Source organism: Panthera onca, chromosome B3 (genome assembly GCF_046562875.1).
Source record: "Panthera onca isolate mPanOnc1 chromosome B3, mPanOnc1 haplotype 2, whole genome shotgun sequence".
NCBI lineage: Eukaryota > Metazoa > Chordata > Mammalia > Carnivora > Felidae > Panthera > Panthera onca.
Window position 1 is genome coordinate 72,948,060 of NC_138344.1, and position 19,751 is coordinate 72,967,810.

General features: G+C 45.6%; 1 protein-coding gene and 1 long non-coding RNA gene across 2 annotated transcripts in view; one reads left to right on the forward strand and one right to left on the reverse strand.

Moving 5' to 3' along the window:
• Positions 1-11,396, reverse strand: part of LOC144616677 (uncharacterized) — a 301,629-nt gene extending 290,233 nt beyond the window's left edge. Inside the window, exon 1 of the long non-coding RNA XR_013556226.2 lies at positions 10,229-11,396. This is a non-coding gene — a long non-coding RNA (uncharacterized LOC144616677). The remainder of the gene's footprint in view (positions 1-10,228) is intronic.
• The window catches only part of LOC132669387 (T cell receptor alpha chain MC.7.G5-like), a 178,391-nt gene that overhangs the window by 79,393 nt on the left and 79,247 nt on the right, over positions 1-19,751 (forward strand). The gene's annotated exons all lie outside the window — the stretch shown is intronic.

Below are 19,751 nucleotides of genomic sequence, written 5' to 3' on the forward strand. Positions count from 1 at the left end.
TGAGGTCCACAAATACAATCAACCTCTAATCCAAGTCCCAACCAAGTCCTCCTCCCAGCCCAGGCTATTCTGCCTCCATCCACATTTTGTCCCCTTCCTCTGAAAAAGGATAGAAAAGGAAATTCTAGTGTAAAGGCAGTAAACAAAATTAACAGGATATATATAAATACATAATTTTGAGTGCGTAAAGTCAAAAGACTTCTAAGTGTCCCAAAGTGTTTTAATTAAAAGATCAATAAATTAGTATTTAAAAAAATTTTTTTTCAACATTTATTTATTTTTGAGACAGAGAGAAACAGAGCATGAACGGGGGAGGGGCAGAGAGAAAGGGAGACACAGAATCAGAAACAGGCTCCAGGCTCTGAGCCATCAGCCCAGAGCCCGATGCGGGGCTGGAACTCATGCACCGCGAGATCGTGACCAGAGCTGAAGTCGGGCGCTTAACCGACTGAGCCACCTAGGCGCCCCTAAATTAGTATTTTAAAAGTGTGTGTGTTGTATAACAGTCAAATATTAATATGTTTAATATAGGGGCACCTGGGTGGCTCAGTCAGTTAAGCATTGGACTCTTGATTTCAGCTTAGGTCACGATCTCACAGTTCATGAGTTTAACAGTGCAGTGCACTCTGGGCTGACAGTGCAGAGCCTGCTTGGAATTCTCTCTCTCTCCCTCTCTCTGCCCACCCCCCCCCCCCCCGCTTGTGCGCACGCTCTCTCTCTCTCTCTCTCTCTCTCAAAATAAACAAACTTAAAAAAATATGTTTAATATATAAAGAGCTCCTACAAATGGATAAGGAAAACACTAGCCGGATAAATATATGGGGGGAAATTAGCTACAAAAATTATATATAAATTGCTAATAAATATTTGAAAAAGTCAACCACATTTAAAATTAAAAAAAAAAATGAAGACAACTATCATTCATATAAAATAATATGGATTTTTTAAAGTTTATTTATTTAGAAAGGGGTGGGGGGGATCAGGGGAGGGGCAAAGAGAGAGGGCGAGAGAGAATCCCAAGCAGGCTCCACACTGTCAGCACAGAGCCAGACACGGGGCCTAATATGGATTTTTTTTTTAACAATTGCACCTCAGTGCTCACGAAATTGGGCACATGAAGGGCTCTTATATGTATTGCTGCTATGATTACAAACTGATACAATATAACATAGATATATAATATATATAATGCAAATTTTTAAAATGATCACCCCTCTTGGCCCAATAATTGTAATCTGTCTTTGAAATAATTATCTGAGCAGATTTTTTTAATAAACAAAGAGGTCCATTAAAGGTTATTCATACTCCCAAGAATTGGAAATAACCTAAATATTTTGCTCTAATATAAATGGAAAACAGAAAATTGAATATATAATATGGCTTCAGCAATGTAAGAAAATATACTTAAGAATAAGATTAAAAAGAAATATAGCAAAATGATATAGTAATTATCTCTGGGTCACAGCATCATGTATGATGTTCTTCTTTAAAATGGTGTGTAAAAAATAAAAAATTAAAAAAATTAAAAAATTAAGTAAAATAAAATGACATGTAATCACAATTTTTTCTTCAATGAACACATATAATGAGAAAAATGATCTCATAAAAGCACCTTTTAAATACTAGATTGCATATTTTTAAGATATTCCTAGTTTCCCTTAAAGTGGGTGGTCTAACATAAATAAATTTGTCCAGATCTCACTAGAACACAGATTAATATGCTCCATCCCTGGAGAGAGGAGTTCTAAAGTCAACTGCCTACAATGTAATTCAGAACTGCCTTCCCCCCACCCCTGAATTTAACTGCTTCAAGCTTCAGCTAAAGCTCTATTATTTTTGTTAAACAATACAAGCTACACGCATGGTCTGTTTGGTGAGCCATTTTGTTTTTCAAAAGTAAAACGACATGTTGTTTCTCCACAAAGGGCCAGGAAGGAGAGGATACCTAACACTCAGGACAGAGGGAACAATCTAAATTGACCACAGAATCATGTTTGATCACTGTTCTCAAAACATCCAAATCAATTCAGTCGTTCTGAACACCAGTTTGCACCCAGCACCCTGCTGGGTCATGAAGACTGGAATGAGGAGGGTAAAAGAGAGCAAAACGTCATCAAGCCACGAACATTCACCTTGGGTTCCTGCCTCCCTAAAAAATAACCTGTAAAAGATAAGAACTGCTTTACCTCCTATTTCAGAACTAAGTGGGATAAGTGCAGATGCTTCTATAAGCAAATCTTCCCTGGAACAAATCTGATAGATAAACACTGCATTCTCCCTAAAAGCAGGAAGGACAATAAGAGGTACAAAGATCCTCTTTAGGAAATGAAATCAAACAAACAAACAAAAAGCACAAAAACAAAACAAAAACCAACCCCCAAAACACCTCCTGTGTGGACAATCAAGGGATCACTGTCCTTTTCCCCAGCAAGAGGGAGAGAGAAAAGCCACCACCCACCCCCTGACTGGCAGTCTAACCATGAGGCTCCCAAGCTAATCACGAGATCTTGGCACTCTGTGATCTGTTTCCCATCCCTAAAATGAGGGAAGGGACTCAAGGACTACATTTGCTAGCTCTAACATCTTATGGGTCTATGAGGAGCTTTCTTCTGGCTGGCCCCTGGAGGCCTGTGGAGACCAAGTTTAGGGAATCCAGGAGTCTCCGCACTAAATGACATAGCTTCTCAGTGTGGACATTCTGCAAGCACTTTAAAATAATTAGTTGGTCCCAGGGCTGTCTCTTAAAACTTTAATATTTACATTATGACAAAGTGAAAGTGCTCATTAGCATTTGAGCCAAAGCAGTGCCATTCTCTTTATTCATTCCAACGAGCTGATTTTACATTAGCAAGAAAGAGTTGGAGAGGTAGAGGCCCGTGGGTATATGCCTAGCCAAAGTGGATCTCAGATGGAAATAAATTTGAAAAGCATGAACGGAGGACACTTGGAGGAATTTATTCGTGCATCTGACCTCCAGAGAGAGAGCAGGGTCCAAATAAGTGACTTCTAACATGCCAGCCCTCGTTTGTCCTAGCGATGCCCACAGCTCCTGGAGGTGCCCAACCAACCCATTCTGCAAACACATAACCATCCTAGAGCATGGGGACTGATGGCAGGGAGGACCAACAACAATAGCAAAGATCTCCTCCCTGCTTCAACTTCCTCAAAAGTCCAGGCCCCCGAAGGCTGCATTTTCTGAGCGATGTACTCTCTAATTGTGATGAGTAACCCCAAACAGGAACAGCCCCCACGCGAATTTATGACATCTCCTATTTCACTTCCAGTGAAATATGTCACAGTTCTGCTTAGAATCTGCCCAGAGGCACATTTCCTTTCAGTAGACGGGGGTGAGCCCTCACCTCCCTGGATCATCTCCGACCTAATGGAGGGGCCTTAATGCCCCTAAGTGCTCAGGGGCACCTTCCTGTGTTGGGGCTCTTCATCTGTGCCCAGATATCGTGTTCCATCTGAGGCCTCTGGCTCCTTCTGAAATATATACCAGAGAACAATCTGGTAAAGCCCAGCAAAGATTTTTGAGGATTAATTCTGTAAGAACTTCTTACACAGAAGGGAATTCTCCTCGGAGGGATGAGTCTTCGCTGTACCGCCGAGCTCTGACAGTAGAGCCGCCACTGGGCCCGCGGCGCAGGGTGAACACCCCCCACCTCTGCCGCTTCTCTGCAGTTTCCGGAAATGGCCAGAGGGACGACACTGCTGTTCCAGTTTGATGTTTTTCTCTAACATCACAACCTGAGCATGATTTGCATTTCAGATTTTCCAGAATGCCTTCCTTCAGGTTAGGACTGGCCTTACCTAGAAGTTAGTTATGCAGCAGGATTTGACACACAGACCAAAATTCCTCCACTAACAGGATTTATACCCCCCACCAACCCGCTGTAACAGCTGAAATCTATCCATTAGACATATTTCACCCTTTGAAGTATAGCCACTGAAGGTGCAGGTTAAAACGCCAAATCTGTTCCTTGCAGAAGCATCTTCCAGAACCTTTCTCAATTACTAATGCCCCAGTAATGCTGGAAGGTCAGACTAAGAAGTTTGGGTTGAAATCAACATAGCAACAAATGAGGACTGGTTTTATAAGAAAATATATTTAATTTATGAAATTAAAGTGGTACCAAAATGTAAAGAGATTCAAGATCATTTTGGATCAACAAATTCATGACAGATCCTCGATATTCTATCGATAGGAATTAGCGCAAACTTACAGTTTAACCTTTGGGGTTAATGTCAAGAAGAAGAGCTACTTCCCCCATGCCCATGTCGGAAGCAGAATATTAGTACAGATTCCCCGGGGATCAGATTCCGTTCATAATTCAGTGTAAGCAGGGTGTGTGATAGACACAGCAGAAAGATCTGGTTTTGACTCTGTCTCTACTGCGTTTAAGGCATGTGACCTTAATTAAGCCACCTAAGCAATATGAGCCTCAGTTTCCTGATCTATAGATCTTAGATATGGAAAAGAAAACACATTGTAAAATTTCTGTTCGGTTATTCTCCACTATAGAATCTCTCCATCTTTTTCCTTCTTTCACACCCAGTGGCAGAGGAATCAGCTGGTGGTGCCGGCCAAGACCCTCAGAAGGCCTCTCCTGAGCCGTTGTTAGCTCTGAATTGGGACAGGTATGTCCCATGCTTAATTTCTTGCTCACCTGTCCAAAGGTGCTTGTTCACAATGTCGATGATATGGCTACTTCCTGGATAGGAAGGGATCATCTTTTTGTGGTTTTGCATTAGTCTGTATGTCTGTCTGCCTTGCATTTGAGAAACATCTCATTGATTCAGACTAGAAATTTCAAGAAGGCAGGGTTTCTTGCCATTTAACGAACGAAGGATGATGCCCAATAGAGAACCACACATGAACAGGGGCTAAATCATCCATAACATGCTTGTGATGCCATGATATTAAAGAGATATCACAAAAGTGATAGCTCCCTCTCACACTGAATCACTAACTTCCATATCTTGTAAAACAAAACCAAATCACAAACACCACCACCACAAAGGAACCTAGGAGTGCCAGCTAAGTGACTAAGTTTTATTTCTCAGCGAGGTGATTCCAGAAGCCTTCGGAGACTGGGAGGAAACCTCTCTGTGATCCCCCCACCCCCATATTTCTATACAAGGAAAATCAAATTAGGCTGAGTGATTATAGCCAGCTTTCAGAAGAAAGCAGAATAAACCACTTTGATTTGCTCTAAGTGGGCTTGGCCCCTTGGACAAGGCTTAAACCTGCCTTCCAGCCAGAAGTCCACCGCACCTCTGTGCTCAGTGGTTTCGCCCTGGCCCCAGCTCTACCTGGTAATGCCTGGCTCTGGAGTTTGAGTTCTGCGGCCTCTTCCTACCTCACAGACATTCACGTCAATTCTTCTAACGTGTTCCAAAACCAATTCTTCTAAGGCAGAATTCTTCTAGGCAGGCCGGCTGCTGAGCCCCTGGGACATAGAGGAGACTGAGGCATTTGGTGTCTCAACCAACTCTGTCACCTCCCTCCTCCAAAGGGGTGGAAGTCCTCAACCCCTCATAGTCCCCTGTGATTATGAGGATTCCTACACCTGCTTCAGAGGAGCCCATGAGAGATGTGCAGAGCAAGCTGGGGCCACTCAGGCCCCCTTTGAGAAAAGGAAGAAAAGAAGGGATCTGGGTGGAGGTCACTCCACCACTGATTTCCTCACTCAGGTCCAGCCTGTCAGAGAGTAGAGTGCAGCAGTCAGACCAGGTATCTGCTTCGCCCCCTACCCTCCTCCTTGGGGGTACTGCTGTGATACTGGTTGGTTCTGGCCCTAAGGACACTCAGAGGACTGTGTTAGTGACTGTGCTGTCCCCAGCATCCTGCCTGCCCAGCTGAGGCCTGGGGTCTTAGGAGTGGGGCTCCAAGGCCACAAGGCCCAACTGAGGAATCTTCCACCTCCAAACCACTCCTCCCTCTGACAGACAGTGGTGGGCAGAGCAGGGAGGAGCAGAACGGGCCAACCCTTTCCTCTTTGCTGCAGAGAAATCACCAGGGCTTTACACTTAGATTCAAGTTCTGTCTCTGGCACTTATTAGCTCTAAGACTTTGGGGAAGTCATTGAACAGCCCAAGGTCCCTTCGCTCATGAAATGGGAATAGAACACAAACCTCGGTTGGTTGTAAGAGTTAAATGAGTCCGTGTTGTGGTAGAGTTGAAGGCGCGCAGTAGGCACTCAGTGACAATTAAATTCCCTTGCCTTGTAAGTTTGGAATGAAACTCATACAATCCCGGAGAAGATGTGATGGGGGATAAAGGGAGGAGGGAAGCGCAGGTGTTGTGGTTCCGACGAATCCACATCAGGCTCCAGGTGACACAGTACAACTCCATGAAGTTGGAAAGAACTTTTCTTCTTATTTGTGATTTGTTCAGAAATGAAAAAAGAGGGAAATGAGGCCCAGGGACTCTGATCACTGGCTTTACTTTGGTTCCAGGACCAGGAGGTCATAGAATCTGGAGGGCCGTTTGTTCCCGCAGCCTGGGTGGATACGACCAAGGTCAGCCCACCTCCAGGACACATTGAGCCTCTGTGCTCCACACCTGCAGAGAGGAATGAATTACCTGCTACCCATCCTCTCCTGGTCTCTGTCTCCAGAATATAAACCCCCAACAACACAACTGGCAAAGAAACTGGGCTCCAAGATATGACTACTACAGCCTTGCAATTTGTGTGGTCTGCTAAAAGAAAAACGAGGCCCCAGGGGAGGGGAGAGGGAAACAGAAGGATGTGTAAAGTTTTCCGACTAAAGAAAAGACACACACACACACACACACACACACACACACACACACAGAAAGAGGAGGGAGGGAGAGAAAGTTAAAGTACTAAAGTTTTTTGAGTTCATTTAACAACTCAATTCAACAAATTATATTTCCTATACAAACATTCTGAGGATTAAATGAACAATACAATACTTTTCTTAGCTCTTTGTGATCAAATGCTTTGCTGTAAAAGTTGTATTCCTGGAGAGTTGATATCAGAGCTTCTCGCTCCTTGTCAGTAAACATAAGAAGAGGCCAAACCTGTGTAAATTTAAATTACATAAAACCTTTCCCCCAACTGCCTGGTCTCTTAACAGCCCCTTTTCACTGAGCTCTGTGGTCTCGGAATGTAAATATCTTTATCTTAGCAGCACAGACTTTTGAAAATTTGACATAATAGGATTTCTCCCTCGCAAGGCATATCAAACACCATTGCAAACTAAAGTCTATTTTACTTTTAACCAAGACTAAATCAAAGGGTCCTTTCTATGTTTATTTTTAGACTTTCTGTTCCCACACAACCAATGAAGTGTCCTCTCTGTCCATCCTGCCAACCGGAAGCCCTGCGAATCAGCCCCATCACCCCCAGAGTCAGCCCCAGAGATGAGAGTATGATGGGATTGTGAGAAAAGGCAGCAGGAACAGTTGGGGCTCCATCTCTGTCTGAAGTGGTCCTGATGGAGTAGGGAAAGTGGGTGGACCACATGGGCAGATATCTAAAAGCAATAAAGAACCAACAGGTACTTAAATGAGGCAATGTAAGATGGAGACAAAAGTGACAATGATTTTAGCTTGTCTCTGTTCTATGAAGTTCTGGTTCAGTTTCAAGCTGGTGTGGAAACGTAGAACTTCATGTGAATTGATTTCTAGAACCCTCATGCTAGAATGGTACATGTTTCTTGAATGAATAAATGAATGACACGTCAACCCACTGAATGAACAGCAATATGAGAAAGGGAAGAAATCTATTACAGATCAATGAACAGGAACCCAGGAGATTCCCCTTTGTCTCCCTTTGTCTCCTGACCCGGGGAGAGTGGCCAACAGCTGGAGCAGAATCCCTAGCATGACACACACACACATCCGAGCGAGCATGTCACCGTCGGCCACAATTCCTTGGGCAGCTTGAATCATTAGCTTCCATGATATGCTCCCCACCTGTTGTAGCCTCTAGTGATCCCTCTCTTCTTGGAATCTCTACTTCCCATGTGAGATGTTTTCCTCATTTAGAGAATTAATCAGTACTGTTTTTAACTGTTGTGCTTCTTCCTTCCTTCTCTAGATAATATGATCCTTAAAGGTTGAGATGGCGTCATATGCTGCTTTTTGTGCCTACTTCATTGCACATTCTAAAGCTGAGTACATACAGAAGAATGAATCAATTAATGAAATTAATGAGCACATGCCAAGGCTTAAGGAGAAGGACATTAACTGCTTGGCCTGATGACAAAAAACAACATCACTCTTTGTGTTTCAGTCCCCAGCCCAGAGATGCAGTCGCCTTCCTCTTGTGTTGGGGGCCCACAGTGATGCGCAGGCACCTGCAGCCAGTGCCTAAACCCCGCAGCTGGCGCGTGCCCTGCCTGCACTTTATTCACTGCTCTTGTGAGCTGCAGTTGTGAGCTGCAGTGTGTTGCACTGGGTCTTCCACCCTGGGGAGTGTTTCACAGCTGTCCACACAGCCCAGCATACCTGCCCAAGACCCAGTCTGTTGAATCAGGGCTAAACACACACTTCGACGCCATCACAGGCAATGGAGCTCATGTCATACAAGGTCAATCTTGGGACACTTGGGCCCTGAGTTGAGAGGGTGGGATCGGCCCTGGAGTGAGGGTCCACTTACAAGGACTTGGTGTGAAAGTGGGTGGCAGGCAGCTGAAAAGACCCACGGAATTCCCCTTGTGCACTGTGACTTTCTCCATCCCGCCCTTTGGGGATTCCTCAAGATATGAGGGGACATTTCAGAGTGGGGCGTGGGACTCCGTCTGCCCAAGTGGCAGAATTCACCTCGGCTTTGGCAAGACATGTTCAGTGTGCCAGATTTGCAAGATTTACGTGTAGAGTCTGGAAGATAGCCAGATTTGTAAAAAATCAACAGACACCGTCTCTCCAGAGGGGAAAGGGCTCCAGGCTCCAGGAGGCAGTGCCAGGGTGGTCCAGGCCAATGTCAGGAAACCGGACCCTCTGCTGCAGCGGGGAACCTAAGGAGATCAACGCTGTGGGATTTCTGTTTCACCGGCGCCGCCGGAACTTCACCTCCACTGTGAAAACGACAATGCGGAGAAGAGGCAAGTGGCCACTAGATGGCAGCAGAGGGTAAGAAAAGTGAGTTCCAGGCGGCTGGGGTGGAGGGGGGGCGTGTGAGGCTTGCAGCCCCTCCATTTTGCTTTACATCTTTAATGAGATATGCGAAGAAAATGAGTCCCTTACATGCCAGACACAGATGCCAGAGCATATGGAGAGATGCCGCACAGCAATATTTCTCTGGTTATTAAACAGGAGGCACCTAACTAGTCATTCACTGCATCATCATGCAGAGTTGTCCTTTGTGTCTTGGATGCCGCTGTTGACAAGGTAATAACAGGAGAAAGCAGTTGAGAAGACTGATGTAGGGACGTGGGCCTCTGGGCTGGCAGCATCGCCCTGGCGGGGTGCCGGGCGGGTTGCCAGCAAATGCGAGCAGCCCAGCCCACGGGGGCCACCTTGCCAAGGGACATTGTGTGGCCTCTGCTGCCAGACTCAGTCCAGGCCCAGCTTGGCAGCTTTCTGGTCTCCCTGGCAGTCCCTGAGGGCTCATTTATTCAGAACCCGATTACCACCAGACAGCTCTGGAGTCTGACCTTTCGCCACAAACCCCAAATGGGAACGGGAGCTCCGGACATTTTAAAGAGCGAGGCATGCTTACTTTGCTGGCAGAATTGAAGATGCACAGTGTAATGAAAATGCACTCAAATGCACAGAGACAGGGGAACACTTTTTTCCACGCTGCCCTAAGCAAAGGTGGGGAGTCCAGCCCTGCTGACTGTGAAATATTTTCACTAGGAGAGTGGTTTTCCTGACGGACTGTTACCAGGGCTGGGAGCAAGCAGGTACTGCTATATTTCATTTCTATATTCCACCTACTTTTCCACTCCCCACACTTTGCCCTACCCCCAGCCACTCAGCCTGACCATTCCTTAGTTAACTCTCCCACCTTCCCAACCGAAGGTTTTATATAGCCATTCTTCATACAGAGAAACTGAGGCACAAAACTGAGATATAGCTTCAGGTCTCCCGGTCCCCATCCCTTTCCAAAAAGTTGAAACCTCTCCACGGTCTCCAGTGGAAAAGTAATAGCAAGATTCACCCTGCCACCATTTCCCTCCCTGTTTTGGAAAACAAGCCTAGAAGGTGCTAGAAACCTTCACTTGTCTGTGTGACCGTAGACAACTCACTTACCCTCTCCGTGCCTCATTTCCTCATCTGTAATTTGAGGGGCTGGTACTGGATGATGACTAAGGCCCCTTCCAGCTCTGTGATCCTGTGGCTTTAATTTCACAAGCCTCTGCCAGCCCTCAGAGAGTGTCACACATGATGCTTTTTCCAACAATAGCCACACTCAACAGGAGCAAGCAGCATTTCCTCCTCCAGTTGAGAAGAAATGTGATCGTGGTTGGAGTCTTGTTGATGTTCTTTGTCCTCAGAGCAAGAGAAACAGGGAAGTTTCAGATGTTACTGACACTAACAGCAGGGCCTGGAGGTGGCCACACTCTTGTGGAAGAGACCACGCAGAGCTGTCTCAGTGGGCGGTGGAGATGTACGGGCAAGACCGGAGGATGTTTTAATAACTATTTCTCAATAAAAAGACCCATTTTATTCTGCACAGGGGTCTGGGGGCAAATCCAGGTCTCCCAGGAGGGATCGACTCTCGCCCATAATGGGGGATTGGTTCAGCTCAGCTGCTCTTACAAAGGGCTGAATACAGCATGCCGTGGTGAAGGCAGCTCCCCACAGCTCCATGTGAAAATGACTCACAGCATTATGAATATCAAACCTCCTTTGATGTATTCCCAGACACGAGGAGCAGCCACAGTGGGGAGGAGGTGGACTCTGGATGCTAGCTCTGGGGGGTGGCGCACAGAAGGCCTGGGCACATCTGGCACTGTCCTGAAGCTCCAGGAGAAATCCAAGCTGCCTAATTACCCCGGGACAACAGAGCTCACTTTCATCCACCTCTCTGTCTCTCTCCCTCTTTCTCTTTCTGTCTCCAACAACAGAGGAATTAGATTCTCCAAGAATTACAACCTGTTTTTATACCTTCACCCTTCCCAAGGGGATAACAATTCACTTCCCTGAATAAAACTGGTTTTATTGAGCACAAAATGAATGCACCCCCTCACTCAGCATCTGTGCCAATTGCTTTAAAGCCATAGACCTGGCCCCAGTCAGCCAAGCGGAAGGATTTTCCCCTGTAATGGCCATTTCTAGACACTCAGGCTTTCAAGTGGCCGCATGGCACCTTGTTCTCCTAATAGGCTCTCAATGATGATTGAATACAAAGCCTCCAAGTCTCTTTTGTGTTGGCAGCTCCTGACACCCGGTCAGTCACCACCGTCCAGAGCAGAAGACCCAGCCATGCCGACTGTATGGTGAGTGCCCAGGCCCAGAGCAAAAGGGGAGGGTCAGTCACTGCCACGTCATGCCTGTTTCACCTGAAAGCTTCTATATACGAGGAGGGTCTTCCCATTCTAGACAGGGTTCAAGAATATGTCGCTTCCTAGAAACTTGGGCAAAGTCTTTCCAGTTATAGAAGGAAGCAGCAAACATGTCTAGGGAGGGAATCTGTCCAACCCCATGTCTGTGCATTGCTGTCTCATGAAATGGGGCTGATTTTATTTGGTAGTTAAGTTGGGCTTTGACTGGAAAACTCACGCACCTGCAGAGGTCTGCACATGCGCACATGGAAATACTAAAACACTCTAACTGAACACTGACCATGTGCCAGGCACAATGCCCAGGGCTTTGCACACACCATCGCCTCCAAGCCTCAAAGGTGCCTGGCGGGGAGGGCAGATATCATTATCCCTGTTTTACAGGTGAGGTGCCCAAGGCTCAGAAAGCCTAGGAAACTTGCCTAAAATTGAAAAACTAAAGTAAAAGAACTTGGATCCAGGATTGATGGATTTTTAAAGCATCATCTCTTAACCACCGTGCTGTGGGGCAACATGTTTATTATGTGTCGGAGGCACTGGAATTCTGAGGAGGAACAGGAAGGACAGGTTCTTGACTTCAGAAAGCTTGAGTTCAACCACTCACCAGCGCACACAGAGTTACTGTCACTTGTATGCTCCAAGACTCCTACAACCAAGGGGTCCATGTCCCATCTTTCCCCGTCACACTACTCTCAGAACTCCTGCCCTTGATTCCCAGTGTGAACATCGTGTGTACCATAAAGACTGCGGTCTTTTCCAGTAGAACTTCGGATGCTTGAATTTTACAGGCAACAATGTGAGCAATTAGACCACGGATGCATGACGCTATAGTTACTAAGCTCCTGAACTAGCCACTGTTTGTTTTATATTGTTTTTTAATTTGATTGGGAAGTTTCTCTGACCCCATTACTCTGTATTTTCAGAAGAGCAGGACAGAAGAGCAACAGGGCAGGGACCAGGAAGATTTCAAGCTTGGAGGCTCAGGAAGTCAAGTGATAGAACGAGAAGAAATAAAGCAGGGTGAGGTGAAACTCCTTTGCTTCCATGACCTCCGAAGGGAAGTGATGATGTATCTGAAGGACACCGCACACGACGATGTAACAGAAAGAAGGAAGCAAAGGTTGCACTAATTGCAGAGTTTGCCAAGAGTGGACTAGCTGCCAAGGCTACTTCAACCTTCCCATGATCTGGGAGACAGCACAGTGTCCTGCTGTGCTGGACGTCTTCCAGTGGCATTGACCCAATAGGGGGGTTGGGGCGAAGACTTCTTGGTATTAAGAAAGAGAAACTTCCCTCCAAAGTCAAGCTACTGAACCACCTACATGTGAGATACAGGAGGACTGACCAAGACCCCTTGAATCACAGCAAGAATGCTGAGAGCAGACTTAAGGTAAATCAATGGACTGGATCCCTTTGCAAATCGAATTTTTTTAAGAGTTCATTACACACAAATTTGCATCCAATTTCATTTCCAGAGATTCATGTTCATTCCTGCACTGACCATCAATCTGAAGATGTTTATTCGAGATCAGCGTCTTCCTAGAACCTTGACAAGACTGGACTGAGAGTCAAGGGGGTACAGCTCTAGGCCACCACCCCACCATCACCACCACCACACTTTCTTTTTTTAATTTTTTTTTTAACGTTTATTTATTTTTGAGACAGAGAGAGACAGAGCATGAACGGGGGAGGGTCAGAGAGAGAGGGAGACACAGAATCTGAAACAGGCTCCAGGCTCCGAGCTGTCAGCACAGAGCCCGACGCGGGGCTCGAACTCACGGACCGCGAAATCATGACCTGAGCCGAAGTCGGACGCTCAACCGACTGAGCCACCCAGGCGCCCCAACCACCACACTTTCTAGGTCTCTAGGCAGGCTGGTCATTTTGTCAGCCGGTCATTATTTCTCCTGACAAAACCCAAATTGGGAAACCAATATGATCTTTATTTCTGGTTCTCTCTATACATACCAGTTCAGGTACTGGTGAATTTTAATCCTCACTTTCATTTCTCAACTAGGGCTTCCAGTTCCTACTCTGCCAGCCTCATCTGGGGGAGCCGTTCCTAAGGCTCCTGATGAATCCAGACACCCACCTTAGCCTCACTCTAGGAATCCATCCTTCCCCAAACTGCCTGCATTTGACCACTGGAGGGCAGTGCTGGACCAGCCAAATCTCTTTAGGGGCTCTGCTCCACCGTTGTCCCCACCTTGCCCTGGCATAAGCAGCATGCAGCCTCTGGTTGGGAGCCAAAACCGAGGACCACGGGAGCACCCTGAGAGCAGCAGCACGGCCAGCACTGTTACAATGGCTCCCTGCGCCTGGCGTAGTAGGAATAAAAGGCAGTTCATTGGAAAGAGGATTTGGCTCCATAGGTGACACAGTCCCCTGGGAAAGAGACTGAAAGGAAAACTTGCCTCATCATGTCATTAAGCAGGAACAATCTGTGCCTCTGACCAGGGGTTGTAGACTCCTACCTTTTTCTACCCTCTCGGATGTAAGCTCCTGGCAGCACATACAGTGCTTGGCAATAAACGTCTGTTGAACGAGTGAACGGATGCATGCATGCATGTATATATATGCATAATGGAAATTGGCCATTTTCAGATCTGCTGCTGTTTTCTAGCTCTTATAACATCGGATGTTTCAGCCATCAATTAGTTGCTGAGCATTCATAGTCTTGGAGACAGCTAAGGATAGTCAGGTTATTAATTACAACAGTGGCTGTCATTGTACAGATGTTATTTCAAACACCACTTCAAGAATTTCAATCTCTTACTTTTAGGAAGTCCTTCATTATGTCACCCATGTGTCCTCAGACCTCACCAGCCTGTGGATTTAAAAACACAGACATTGTTCCCTTAATATCCGACCCACAGTAACCGCAGCCTCTCTTGTGGGAATATGAAGCCACCATGCTCTCCCTGGGGGATTTGTGGTAATTTCATCCCACACTGGAACCCCACAGGGCTCAACAACTCCTCTGAGCCAGAGCTCCTATTCACACCACCTTGGGCCATCTCATGAGACTCAGGTCTAGGCTACTCTCACCTGTATCTGCCCCCGACAGATCCCATGGCAGTGTGGACACAGCCTGCTCCCACAATCATTTAGAACACAACTACATACTTGAGGAGAGAAAGAAGTGCACATCTTGAGACGCCAAAACCCAACATGAGACCCTCCTGTCTCCCCCACGGGCTTTCACATAGCAGGAACCAGTCTGTGCCCCCGTTAAAAATCTGCAGGTATCCTCACATCTCCAAGTTCAGAACCCAAGACTAGCTCCTTTCCTGCCCTGAACCAGGACAGGGGAAAAAAATCATTTCCTGCCAAGAAGCTCTCCCCACACCCTCCACTGTCTCAGGTAGAGTGTGGCCTTCACAGCCCAACAGGGCGAACATGGTGTTTTTAGGTCTTAGAACACCACTTATGGGACACCAATGGCCCTGATTAAATTCATATGGGATGGGGGTAGAACCTGCCCCTCATTCTAATTAGAAAGACACCAATTAATTTTTTTAACTTTATTTATTTTGAGAGAGAGAGAGCTCACGAGCAGCAGAGAAAGAGGGAGAAAGAGAATCCCAAGTGCAGAGCACTCGAAGCAGGGCTCAATCTCAAGAACCATGAGATCATGTCCTGAGCCAAAATCAAGAGCCGGATGCATAACTAACTGAGCCACCCAGGCACCGTGACACCAACTAATTTTTAACCAAACACTTACCATCTTAGTATATAACATCTGCATTTAGTTGGTTGGTTGTTATTTTTTAGAGAGAGAGAGAGCTCGCACATTCAAGAGTGGGGAAAGGGGGCAGAGAGAGAGAGAGAGAGAGAGAGAGAGAGAGAGAATCTCAAGCAGTTTCCATGCTCATCGTGGATCCCAATCTGGGACTTGATCCCATGACCCGGGACCATGACCCAAGCTGAAATCTAAAAGTCAGACACTCAACAGACTAAGCTGCCCAGGGGCCCCTGCCTTTAGTTTTATGATAACTTCATCACCTCGACAGCAATGAGTGGATATTTGTTTTAGGTGTGGATAAACTTATTCTCAACCTTACGTCAGTTTTCTCAACAAAAAAAAAAAGAGTGCTCTAAACTTCACCAAGAGTCTCTACTCTCCCGACAGAACCCCAATATGCCCAACAGTCTTCGAGGAGACGTTCTCCAACCAAAGTGGAGGAAAAAGGAAAGAGAAGAAAAGCCCTCGCTTTGTAAGTTGTAAGTTGTATAGTTGTAAATTTCTAACTGAAATTTCACTATACAGTTCAAATCTAGGTCCTCAGAGGACATGGCTGGTCCTGATCCTTCTCATAAAAAGTCTGTAATCAGAGGATACTTTCCTGAGAGCAAACAGAAATTGAAAAAAAAAAAAAAAACAATTCAATCACTGTCCATGGGAGCTGAGATGATCCCATGTTAAGCATGGGATCTGAGATGATCCCCTGTGTTAAGCGTGTCCTATCCTATGTACTTTCTCAAGATGGCTTCACTGTGATTAAGGGACAGGCCTCCAGGGTAGTGTCTCAGTTCTGTACCTGGAAAAAAAACAATGTACAGAAATTTCTGTAAAAGAGGAGATTGACAGTCAATACACAAGAGTCGAGAGGCAAGGATGGTCCCCAGGGTTATTTCCTGCATTCAATACAGACCTGTCTCAGGGCTCTGATTTCCCTTTCCAGGTCTCTGGTGGGTGGATAATGCCTGAGGCCTTGTACTAGGTCTGATGACCAGGTTTGACATTGATGGCAGGTCACAGATCCTCCTGCCTTGTGATTTTGAAAATCTCACAATCTTTCCTGAATTCTTAACTTTCTGACACCTTGTCCTAGGCAAGAAGTGTCTGAGGTTGTCTACCTTGAAACCATACGCCTTTCTTACAACTCCAGGGCCACACAGCCCTGGTAAGTAACTGGTGGATTTTATTTTTCGTGCTGCTGTGGCCATGAGATCGGATATAAAGTTAATGCAAAAAGTGGGGTAGACAATGAGAAGGATTGGAAATAAGGACCTGGAAAGAGTAAACAGATTGAGGAGACACTTCAAAAGTAAATGAATGGTACCAGGGGGGTTGAAGGAGAAGGAAGAGATGGCCTCTTCCTGGCACCCTGGTTGCATACTGAATACTCTCCGGTTCCCAAGTTCTATGGCCTTGCCATCTAAAATTAATTCTTTTTTTTGTTTTAGTACATTAAGTCTTGAGGTGTCAGTCGTCCTAAAAAATTAGAGCCCCTATTCAGTAGAATGGCTTTGGGTATGACATTCTCCCACCACCAGGGATGGCCTTCCTTAGGGGTCTTTGGTGAATTTGTCTGCAGTCCCCATGAACACACATATATCTTCCCAACCCGCTCCCAGACATCATTCACACTGCTATGGCCATGCCTCGGGAGGACTCCCGACCACCCCATCATACCACCTGCTCTAGTGCAGGCACCCCCACCGCCATGTCACCAACCCCCCCAAACCCCCAACCCCCACCTCCACACGCCTGTTTGTGTGTCTGTGTGGCCTCAGCTGTCCCCAGCTCTCTTCTGTATAACCCTAAGCCCAGGCATTCTGGGGTGAGTGTCTCCTTATTTCTTTGTGCACTGTCCCGTTATGCCTTTAAAGCTGTTCATGAGACTATCTTGCAGAAAGATGAGCAGTCTTGGAAAAGATACTAGGAAAAAGATGACATAAGTAAGATGGAGGCTGATGTGGGAGGAAAAGCCTTGACAAAGGCGAGAAAAGAAAGCGAATTCTTGACCTCCATCAGCCCTGACTCTCAAAATAAGATTGGCCCTAAAGATAGCTTATTATTTATCCCAAATTAAAATTTCCTGGCTCTGCAGTCACTGTGTACACAATGAAAAGGAAGCCATCACACAAAAGATGCAGTTATGTTCACAGTGGGAACGATTGCTGCCCAGCTGATTCTGCTCCAAGAATAGAATGATAACAGTGCTAAGTCAGGAACTCCAAAACTTTGGATTGTCAACAAATAGAATGATTTCTTGATAGGAAAATGGTTAGAAGGGAAGGTGGGTAGAAAAGGAACCCTCTGATTCTCAGATGGGGTGGGGGTTGCCAGGGGAAATTCCAATCTCTGCTCTGCCATGGTGAGCTCACAACCAGCTGTGTTGACTGGGAGAAAGCCCTGTCTGGATATGGGCAGACCCCAGAAGCCCCTTCACGGGCCCCTCCGCAGCTTCCTACATATTGTGTGATGGGCTGTACCTCCTTCTCTTGCCTGAAGTGAAACATCATCATCAGACTTTAAACTCCACAATCAGCAACTTGGACTGGTTTTTTGCTTCCACTGTGTCCTCAGCACTCAGCAGAAAGTTTGCATGTAATTGACACTCAATAAGTATCTGATAAATGGGTGCTTGACTGGTTCATCAATTAATTAAAAATGAACAAATTACTTCCTCCCTGTCTGGCTTCTGTGGAGTGGGTCCTAGAACCAGAAACTGCCAGGTGAGCAACAAAAGCCATAGTACTACTTCCAAAAAAAATGACTGCTCAGACCTTACCTCATCCTTCTGCGCACATTAGACCCCTAAACTCAGGAACAAGGACCCAAGAGATCATGACCCACCAAATGTCTTTCAACAAAAGACTGTCTCCCTGGTTGTTTCCTTTCAAAGAATAAGCCTCTCGGGGCTGATAAGAGAATGGCACCAGATGCTGAAAACACGGGCCCCGAGTGGCAGAGGAGCGCCAGAGCCTCCTCTAAAGGGGCCTGTTGGATCGCTGCCTTTGAAAAAATCTGAGTGTGTCTTTCGATAGCGTGAGCACCAACCACCCCCAAGGACCTCTTTCCTTTATTGCTGCAGCAATGAAGCAGCCACATGGCTGTTGCAGATAAGGTGGCCCGAGTGCATCATGCATGCCAAGTAGGCTTCCTGGTAAACAGCACTGAGAGGAACTGCAGACCCACCATGTCCCGGCTTCTCTGCCTTGTACTGCCCCTCCTCTGTACGTGGCTCCCAGGTAAACAGGTGCAATTTCCCTCTCTTTCTCATTTCTCATTTCCTACCCCTTTTTCTTTTCCAGATGGCTCCTGCAAGACTGAAATTATACAATCTTCCAACATAACTGCCATAATTGGGACAGATGTGGAGTTTCCATGCCAATACAATATTCCTGATAAAAATTTTGAGTCTGTGTACTGGTATCTGCAAAGAGCTGACCAAAGATTCACCTATATCAGCCATACCTCTCAAGGCACCGTGGAATTGGAACATTACCAGTTGTTTGTGAACAGAAAGTTGTTGTCCAGTACCTTAACCATTAAGCATGTGCAGCCTAGAGACAAAGCCATTTACTACTGTGCTGTTCGGCACCATGATACATACTGTGTATCACATGGAACAAAAACCGTAAGCCTCAGGCAAACTCAACACCAGAAATTCAGAGGGTCATCCAACAAGACAGAAGGTGTTCAGAGTCATCTTGAACCTCCCCCCGTTCATTCCTCAATTCATTCACTCAAAACTAAGGGGACCTTATGTCTTACAAATGGATATAGTAGGTGCTATGGGGATACAAAGATATAAAACAATAATTTCTCAAATAATGAAATGTATTCAGCAAGTGCGCCTCCTCACTTTTATCTTGCTAAGCCATGAAAAGTGAAAATTAAATACTGTTGAATTACTTGAGCCTTTGACCTGACACAAAAAGGCACAGTCCCTAACACCCAGAAAGACAAATGAACAGACACACATACAAACTGAAAGCCAACAATCAACAACTTAATCACCGATCCTTGAAAACTTATCAACATTTCTAAAAACCTGAAAAAAAATTATATATATAATGTATATATATACACACACACATCCAGGAAATTATATAGATGATAGATTGGTAGATAGATGATAGATAGATAGATAGATAGATAGATAGATAGATAGATATAGAGTCGACAGTATAGTATGAATGACTGAAGCAGACTTGAAATCCAGACTTCTTAAATTTTGAATCCCAAATCTTCCACTTACTGACTTACTAGCTATATGACCTTGGGCAAGTTACTCTATGCCTTGCTTTCCTCGTTTAGGAAATAATGGTAATAGAGGCACTGGCCGGCTCAGTTTATAGAGCATGCGACTCTTGATCTCAAGGTCATGCCTCTATACCCTATGTTGGGCATAGAGATTACTTAATAAAAAAAAACTGCAAAAAACTTAAAATAATGATAATAATAATATCTACCTTAGAGAATTGTAGCATGAATTAAGTGAACTATTATATGTCATGCACTTAGAGCTATGCTT